This window comes from Cygnus olor, chromosome 11 (genome assembly GCF_009769625.2).
Source record: "Cygnus olor isolate bCygOlo1 chromosome 11, bCygOlo1.pri.v2, whole genome shotgun sequence".
In the NCBI taxonomy this organism is placed as follows: Eukaryota; Metazoa; Chordata; class Aves; order Anseriformes; family Anatidae; genus Cygnus; species Cygnus olor.
In genome coordinates, this window is record NC_049179.1 from 12,826,566 (window position 1) to 12,835,027 (window position 8,462).

General features: G+C 36.6%; 1 long non-coding RNA gene across 2 annotated transcripts in view; it reads left to right on the plus strand.

Annotated features, from left to right (window-relative positions):
- LOC121076208 overlaps positions 1 to 8,462 on the plus strand; it is a 170,850-nt gene extending 162,388 nt beyond the window's left edge. Inside the window, exons 14-15 of one of the 2 annotated variants that reach the window (XR_005823388.1) lie at positions 1,694 to 1,942; positions 8,197 to 8,462. This is a non-coding gene — a long non-coding RNA (uncharacterized LOC121076208). The remainder of the gene's footprint in view (positions 1 to 1,693; positions 1,943 to 8,196) is intronic. The other variant, XR_005823389.1, reaches the window with a different exon arrangement.

Consider the following 8,462-nt stretch of genomic DNA (forward strand, 5'->3'; position numbering starts at 1 on the left):
TTGCTGCTTTTGTAAACGGATGAGTTTGTTCTAGGTAAGAAGGCGTGGGATTAGACTTTGAAGAAAACTCTGTTGCATTGCTACCTTTTCCGCTACTCCAAACTGGGAAATCAATAAATGGTGGTAATATTCTCAAGGTCTTTATGGCTGGAATCCTTGGTGTCCTGCTAGAGCATTTTAAAAGCCTTAGAACACACTGAAAAAAATAAAAATAATAATAATAATAATTAAAAAAAAAAAAAACCTTCAATAAGGTTTTGAATCAGAGCCTAAATGAGAGCCTAAATGTCCACTCACTTAGCTTTCTTGTCAATATGTCTTAACAACAATAATACTTATCTCTATAGCCATCTACAGATATTGAACATTTCAATAGGGTATTGAATATTTATGCTTCACTGAAGAAGCAGTGCTTAAAAAGCTTACTAAAGAGTTCAGCAGAAAGGATGAAGTAAAAACATTCTAAATGTTTCAAATATTTAAAGTAAAGGAAAATAAACAAGAGAAAGAGATGCACCCCATATATCTCAGTGAGGAAAAAAGAAGGATATAAAGTAAATAAAATACATTAAAATAACTGAAATAAATGTATCTTATGTGTTACATAGACTATCTTTTTTATTCATAGTTAACTACTCACCATTTCTTATTAAAGAATCTGAAGAATATATTTTTTTGGTTTTAAATGCTGATCTGGATTTCACGCAGGGATTTAATTGTTTCTGGAATTTCACATTAATTTTCTGTGACTTTAGTATTCCTCGTCTTGCCTGAGCTTCCCAGTGCCATCCCTTGCTCTTGCTGTGCAACTAGATCTGGAGTGTACAACTGGATCTGGAGTAGTTTATTAGCTAGAAATGTCTTGTCACAAGTGTACTACAAGAAAAAAAAGGGGGGGGGAATAATATCAGCAAAGTTTGTATGAATCAGGATGATTGCTATTTGAATAGACTGTACATCTAGAGTCTCCATTGTACCAATTACTAGTTCAGAGGCTGTAATTGTCATTGTGTTCTAGTCAAATGGACAAGGAATATGTTTTAAGTATTCCAAGCGAAATTGTGATAGCTGAAATAATAGGTCAGAATACGTCTTAATAAACTATCCACCTGTTTTTTTGTTTAGCTGAAAAAAAAAATCTTTTCAATCTGTTGTTTGTTTTCCCAAGAGCTAATCTAAATATTACTAGGGATAAAACACATTTACAAATGGAAACCATCGTCTCTGATAACAAGCAATTTACAAGGAAGCAACTTCACCACATGGTGGAGCTTTCTGCTCTCCCTGCAAGAAAAAACGTGCTGATTGCCAGAATCCTCCAGCAGAGGAGGAGGTACCAAGTCCTGTAAATTCCCCCTAGAAATGTCATTCCTTATGTGGGGAATTATCCTTATACCTGTAACGAGAAGTGTGGATGGATGGTTTTCATCTCTGGAAACTGCATCTAATTGTGAAATTAATTACCAATTCAATCAGACCAGCAAATTCCGGTTTATTTCCTGCATTATGGTTGTATTTAGCCTACTGTCACAGGCAGATGAAGGGGTCCTTGGCCTATGTTTCATGTCTAGATGCATCAAATTCTGATATACACAGTTACGTTTACAAATAAAAACAGCATATCATTTTCACCCTCTTTCTTCTCTGGGCTTCTGCCTGTAAGAAGCTCATTATATACTTTGTTTTCTTCCAGGCTCATTTCTTATAGCACTTGACTTGGACCACATTGAAGGGAAAGGCTCAGGACTAGCAGCAGATGCAGGAACATTACTTAATAAATTGCTAATCTGCAACAGTGAAGTCCTTCCAGAGTGGATTTTAAGACAAAGAGATTTTGTGCATTTGTGCAGACTTAGGGGAACATCTGTGTCTGTGATGGCAGAAGATTCATTGTGTTATAATGGAAATGAAGCCTCAAAGGAAAACCTTTTAGCTGATAAAAGTAAGACTTTTTTTTTATAAGAACTCTCACTGATTATTTTTTTCCTACAGATTTTATTTTCGTTACCTTTTCTTACCTATTGGTAGTCATGGCATCCCCTTGGAGCTGGGTGCACATTCTGAAGGAACCAATCAGATCATAGACTAGTACTTTCAGTGGGTGTGTTCTCTGACTCTTTCATGTGCTTTAAATTAAAATGCAAATGTAAAGGTCTGTCTGTATGTACAAATTGCAGAGGCTGAATTAAATAACATCCTAACGTAGAGTTGGTTCAGTTTAATTCTTTAGGTATTTAAACCACTTACCTGATTTTAGTTACCAATTAAGTCAGTATTAGTTACAGCTAAGATGATTTAGGAGTTCATAAGAGATGGCACTGATTTAAGTAAATGTGAAAAAAAAATTGCTTTAATTCCATTGATACAATTTCTGTGGTTAGTTTTATTCTTGGGTATATTTTTAAATTATGAAGAGAACCAGGTATCTTAAAACCTTGAAAAGAACATATGTTTTGTTTTATTTAAAGTGTGAAAATTATTTTTTATGAGTACAGGAGAACTGTATAATCACACGATAGATAAGCAGGAAAAAAGAAAGGAGAGCAAAATATGAAGCTGATCAGTCTAATTTTGCTATACAACAATAATGAAAAAATATTAACGGTAGGTTGTGATCCACAATCCTTTTACCAAGGCATAAACTGCTTTGCATGAGCTGAGCCTTAGGGTCTGCCCATATGCATCTTCACAACACATAACAAATCTTAGATAAGTTAATTTAGCTAAGCCCATACTGTCTATTTCTCAAAACATTCCACCTACTAGGCATATAAAAATACTATGAGACCAATGAGCACAATAGACGCTTAAGAAAAACAGCATGTGTTTCATGCATGCTGGCAGGAAGAAAAAAATCATTACCACAGTATCTGAGAAAGTCTCTATGCTGCTTGTATAATTTGAGTTTTTTCTAACTTTGGGGGCTCAAAACTCCACATAAATAACCTGGTCGATAACAATTCAATAGCAGAGTAAGGCTTAGGTATTTGCATCATGAGGCCCTTGGATGAAAGGATTATTTGAAATGCAGAGATATTACAATTTTGTAATTATTTCCTTAGTGTTTTAAACTATATTTTGCTTTTTTGCATTGTTTTTATAATTCTTTTGTGTGGAGGATAGTGCACACAAAAGCCCACCAAATCCAAACAAGCAAAAACCCAAGATCTTTACCCTGTTAAAATAGGTTAAGAAAGAATACTCCCTAGAAAATGTGATGGTGTTCTGTGCTCCCCTCTAGAAACTAGGCTACGAACATTTAATGCAAAGGCTGTGGGTCTGACTTATCATCCACTGCAGTTAAGGGCAAGAATGTGATTTTATTCATCATTGCAGTGTTCTTCTGTTGGCTCAATAGCATGAGTTCAGAATACTTTAAAGCTCTACAGCTTTGCCTTTTCCTTTTGAGAATAAAAAGCTATTATGAGAAAAATTACATTGAAAAAGTGAGGGTGCTAATGGATTATTAAATGTCTGGGTTAACCTTACTAGAAATGTTTTCATTGGTATAACTCAATAAAATATAATAGAATTTGCTAGTATATGTTCAAGTCCAAATAGAGATGTGTAAAAGCAAAGAATGAAAGTCCCTTTGAGAAATCTGCTTGAATGTTGATTGTTTGAAATTGCCATAACCTTATAACTCTTTATTCCTGTGATGAGATAATGATATAATTCCAAAGCGGGTGGCTTAGTGATATATGTTGCATTAAGATTCTTTCTACCAGGTGACATTTATTGAAAGCTGACAGTTCAACTGTGTTCCATGCCTTGTGCTATCTATCTCCTTGGAACTGTTGGACACTGTAATTACATTTTGCTTCATTTCCTGTATAATTTATGTGAAAATCCTTCCATGGTAGGAAAGTACAAAGTCCAGATAATGAGAACATGACAATGTGTATGAGTTAGGATGGTTGTTTAGATGGCAGTTAGAATTGCCCATGACTCAGGCACGTTCAAGGTCATCCAATACAAGGGGAGTTCAGGCAACAGGGCACTTTAGAAACTGCATAAAACAAAAACATTTTGAAACTTTTAATAAACATCAATCTTAACATCATTATTCCTAGAAGCTGAGGTGTATCTTATGGGTAGAGTAAGAAGGAATGACAAATCTTACTGAATTACTGTGGTATTTAGCACACTGTTTTTGCGTGAAGGTATTAAGAATGGTTTTGTGCCAGTGCATAATGTTTTGTAGTCTCCAAGGCTTTGGTATTTTGTTTTATTATACTTTCAAAGTTTCCCCCTTGGCGGTTTCTTGATGTTGCTAGATGTATTTATATTTCTTATATATATTTTATATATATACACATATCTATATATATAAAATAAATGTAAATATATTTATATTTATGCATATTGAATATATATTGTATATATATTTAATGTGCTTTTTAATGTCTAATATGTTTCGTAATGTCAAATACATTTTTTTCCCTTAGAAAACTCTTCTAACTAAGTCATTATGCTACCAGTTTCTCTCATCACCAGTCTGGTCTAAATTACATCTAGAGACAATCAGCTCGATTTGTTTTCCAGGCAAAGGATATTATATATCTTCATCATGCACGGTTGACTCTGATGGTTTGTGGATTTTGTCTAGGTAGAGCTTTTGAATCCTGGTTTAATATTGCAAACTCTGTATATGCTTGACTGTCTTTCATTGTATTTTTACTGTGTGCTTCATGTGCTGAGAAATAGAAATGGGCCACAAGACCACTTCCAATGAGCACACTGGTGGCTGAAAGCTGGGTTTGATTTGCTCTGCCTCCTTGGCCTAAAGAAAGAGAGAAAGTTTGTGCTGGCTGAAGGAGTTTGGGACTGAATAAGGAAATGAGAAGACAAGCTTAAGAGATGAATCAGGTACATTTCCAAGGGAGGAAGGAAGGGACCAGCCAGAACTTTGAAGGTAATACTCTACAAGAGGCACAAGCTGTGAACGAACAACTGCAGTGGGATTTTGTGGGCCTTAACAATTCTCAGGTAGTTACAACTTTCTTTTGACATAAATCCATACTACTGTTGAAAGGGATGAGCCTACCCAACTTGATGTATCCTTCTTGGTTCATTCCCTCCGCCTCTCCTGCACTCACAGTAGGGATTATGCTGCTGAATGGGAGCTGAATCAAAGAACTGAGCTGCTAAAACCTACTCTTGGAGGTGGGTCAGGATAGCCAGAAGTACTGTGAAGAGGTGCTGAATTCAGGTGATCATGTAACTGCAGGCTGGTGCACCTGGCTTTTCTGAGGAATTGTGTTGTTGGGATATCCTGGAGAACAAGCTCGTGTCTTTGCAGACAATACTTTTAATAGCTGTGCTTGGGATTTTTCCGTGGACAAAAGATTATTTGCTGATGAGATGACTATAGTGTATCTGAAGTGTCTTCCTACGTCATACTATAGTAGAATTAATAACATTCCTTATGCAGTAAATTAAGTAGATCTGGATTTTGTGTCCCCATTTTTCATGAGCTGTGATGTCAGAGAGGTCAGGAGGAAGTTCAGAGGCTTTTCTGTTGGGGCACAGAAGTCCTTGCCTTTGCTGGAAAAAATGCTGACTACCCTGTTTCAATTCTCCGTAGCTAAGAACTTCATCCCATGCATTTCAAAGAATTGCAAAACCAAAGTTGTGTTTTTAGTGAGTATTAGAAATGGTGCAAAACTGTGTTCTAATGTTTGGAGGACAATGAAAACCAACTTGAATTGAAACAACCATTCTGTGTTTCAAAATATTGACAGCTCTTCATGACCTCATTCTGAGCCAAAATGAGACTTTCTAATGGACAAATAAGTTCCCCGCAGACTATTAGAAGCAATTGTGCAAAAGTTTTAATCTCATCCAAAAAAAAGAAAAAAAAAAGGGGGGGGGATTCTGATTACTTGGTTACTTTTTGCCATTGTGAAATTTCTTGATCTTCTTTTCCTCTTTTTTCTTCTAAAATGTCAAAATTCTCTCTCTCTCTCTCTCTCTCTCTCTCTCTCTCTCTGTCTCTCTCTGTCTCTCCTCTCTCTTTTCTCTTTTAATGTTATAAAATTGTCTTCTGCATTTTCAATGACTCCTAGGTCTGGCTTGTAATGACTCACGTAAGCCTGGAAAATAATTTAGTTACAGTGCTTTCAGAAAGGTCTCTGGTGAAATGAATGTGTCTGTAGGATGCACGTCATACTGCTGGATAGACAAAGCTGCACAAAACACAGATTCCCTTGTAGAAGTAGTAGCTATGGCCTATGGCAATTGAAAAGTAAGTTTACCTAGGTGTCCAGTTACTTTCTTGCTACCTGAAAGTAGGAAGCTGCAAGTTAGAGGGCAGTGTCATGCACATCAGGGCAGCGCTGCAGGCCTTGTGCTTGGTTGCATTAGCTGTAAAAGCTGGTGGGACATGGTCTGCCCCAACACGGGTGCTTGGCTATGCTTGTGGCTCCCTTTGTCTTTCGCCACTGTCAGCGTTAGGCTTTAAAATGCTCGTGTAAGCATTACCCTGATTTTGCTATTGACGGTTTTCTGAATTTGATGTATTCTGTTGTGGTTTGTACTGTCACAGAAATGTATATTTTAATAGTCATGGTAATCATCTAATGAATAAAAATATACCTATTATGATGATGTAAGATCAGTTAACTACACAAGGAGCTTTTTTAATGAAAGATTTTTTATGTGGGATGTGAATTCATGAGAAAATTGAACTGCAGTGGGAGTATTCCCCTTGATCCAAGTCTGATAAATGTCAGTAAGAGTTATGAGCATGCAGAAATTGAAGAGTGAAACCTACTGTATGAAATTAAGCTGTCCAAACAAACTAATGGGGAGACGATGATTTAACAGAGTCCAGTAGATTAATTTTACTCTCAGTTCATGAAGGCAATGGCTTTGGCAACATTACCCAGGAAATCCCATATCTTCTTTTTTATCCAGCTGTGCATCTCTAATATCTTTGGGGCCTGAACAGGTGAACTGAAATTATACTTTGAGAATGGAACGTATTTCTTTGAAGTCCAACTGGCTTGTCTTCTGATCATAGCTCTTCCAGCTCTAAAAGTAAATGTTCTCAAACTAAGAGGGGTTTGTGTTTTCACACAAACCTGAATGCTGAACAGCATCATTACCTATCACTGTTTTCTACAGAGTTGATTTTTTTTAGCAGTACTGATAATTAGTTCTCTTAAAGATGCACAAGTTTCTTTCTTCAGTGTTTCCGAATATTTTTTTCACCATCTGTTTTATATACTTAAGAACCTGGAGGGATGGTACTTTTTTTTTTTTTTTTTTTCTTTTACAGACACCACTGAAAACATCAGTCTTTTCTGAATTTTCACCTTAGAATTGGGATGTCCCCTTCCCACGTAAGAACATTTGGGAAAGGTCCAAGTTTAACTGCAATGCTGAAAGAAAGAGGAGATTTAAACTGAATCTCCATAGGACTGGACAAGCATGGGGAAGATAGCTCCAATTACTCCAATTTTCTATGTGCAGAGTCCACCCACTTGTGTGTTTTTTTTTCCCCAGCTAAGTATTTGAAAATGCAACATGGCCGTATGCATCAAATGTGAGACTTGCTTTTATGCACAGAGAGATGCCACTATACATTTTGCAGTAAAAGTTTAACATCCTGTTTTACATCCACTTAATGACAATGAAATCAAATCTATAACCATTGTAGTATTCATTCACAGTAAAACAACCCCCAGTACATTTCTGGATTCAACAGAGTATATTGAAGCAGGCTGCTGTGTTGTTCTGGCTGCTAAACTGCTTCTGAATTGAACAGCCAAACCTGAACCCTGTTTGTGATCCAAGTGAATCCTAGAGTTCTTTAGAGAGGCTATTGCAAAGGTCATGGGTAACGGAGGATGCCTCCAACATCAGGGATAAACTCTTGAAGCCAGCTTTCTCTTTTCTCTTAAAAAGCACTCTGCATCCTCCTGTCAGATGGGCTCTGAATTCATGAGTCTCTGGCTGCTCGTTGTGCTTTTAGTGTTTGGTAGTAACTTCAGATTGCATATGTGATTCCAGCGCTGGCAGTATTAGAGCCATATAAATGTCAGGCTTAAATTGTCCCCTTGTTTTAATACTTTGGGCTTTCTTCTAACAAAGAGAAAGGAAATTAATATATTCCCTGTTGATGTGTTAAGATATACAAGCTAATTAAATCTATATAAATCATTAATCTTAGCATTTTAACGTCTTTGGTAGTGCTGTACCACCATCGCATAAAAGGACACCGCTTTATCTGTGAAATGTAGCAATCCCTGGGAACTGCCATTGATGTGAAGTTTTAATCTCCCATGTGGTTTCTTCAAATAAAAGCTGGTGTATCTGGAAGCCAAGCAAGAGGTGGGAAGTAGGAACTGTAATACAGAGGGAGAAGCGGACAGGTTTTTCTCCTGTTGTTTTTGGAGGTCTAGATCATGCTCTCTGAGGGATTTGGGTTGTTAGTGTTAAAACCTATTTTCCGTGGG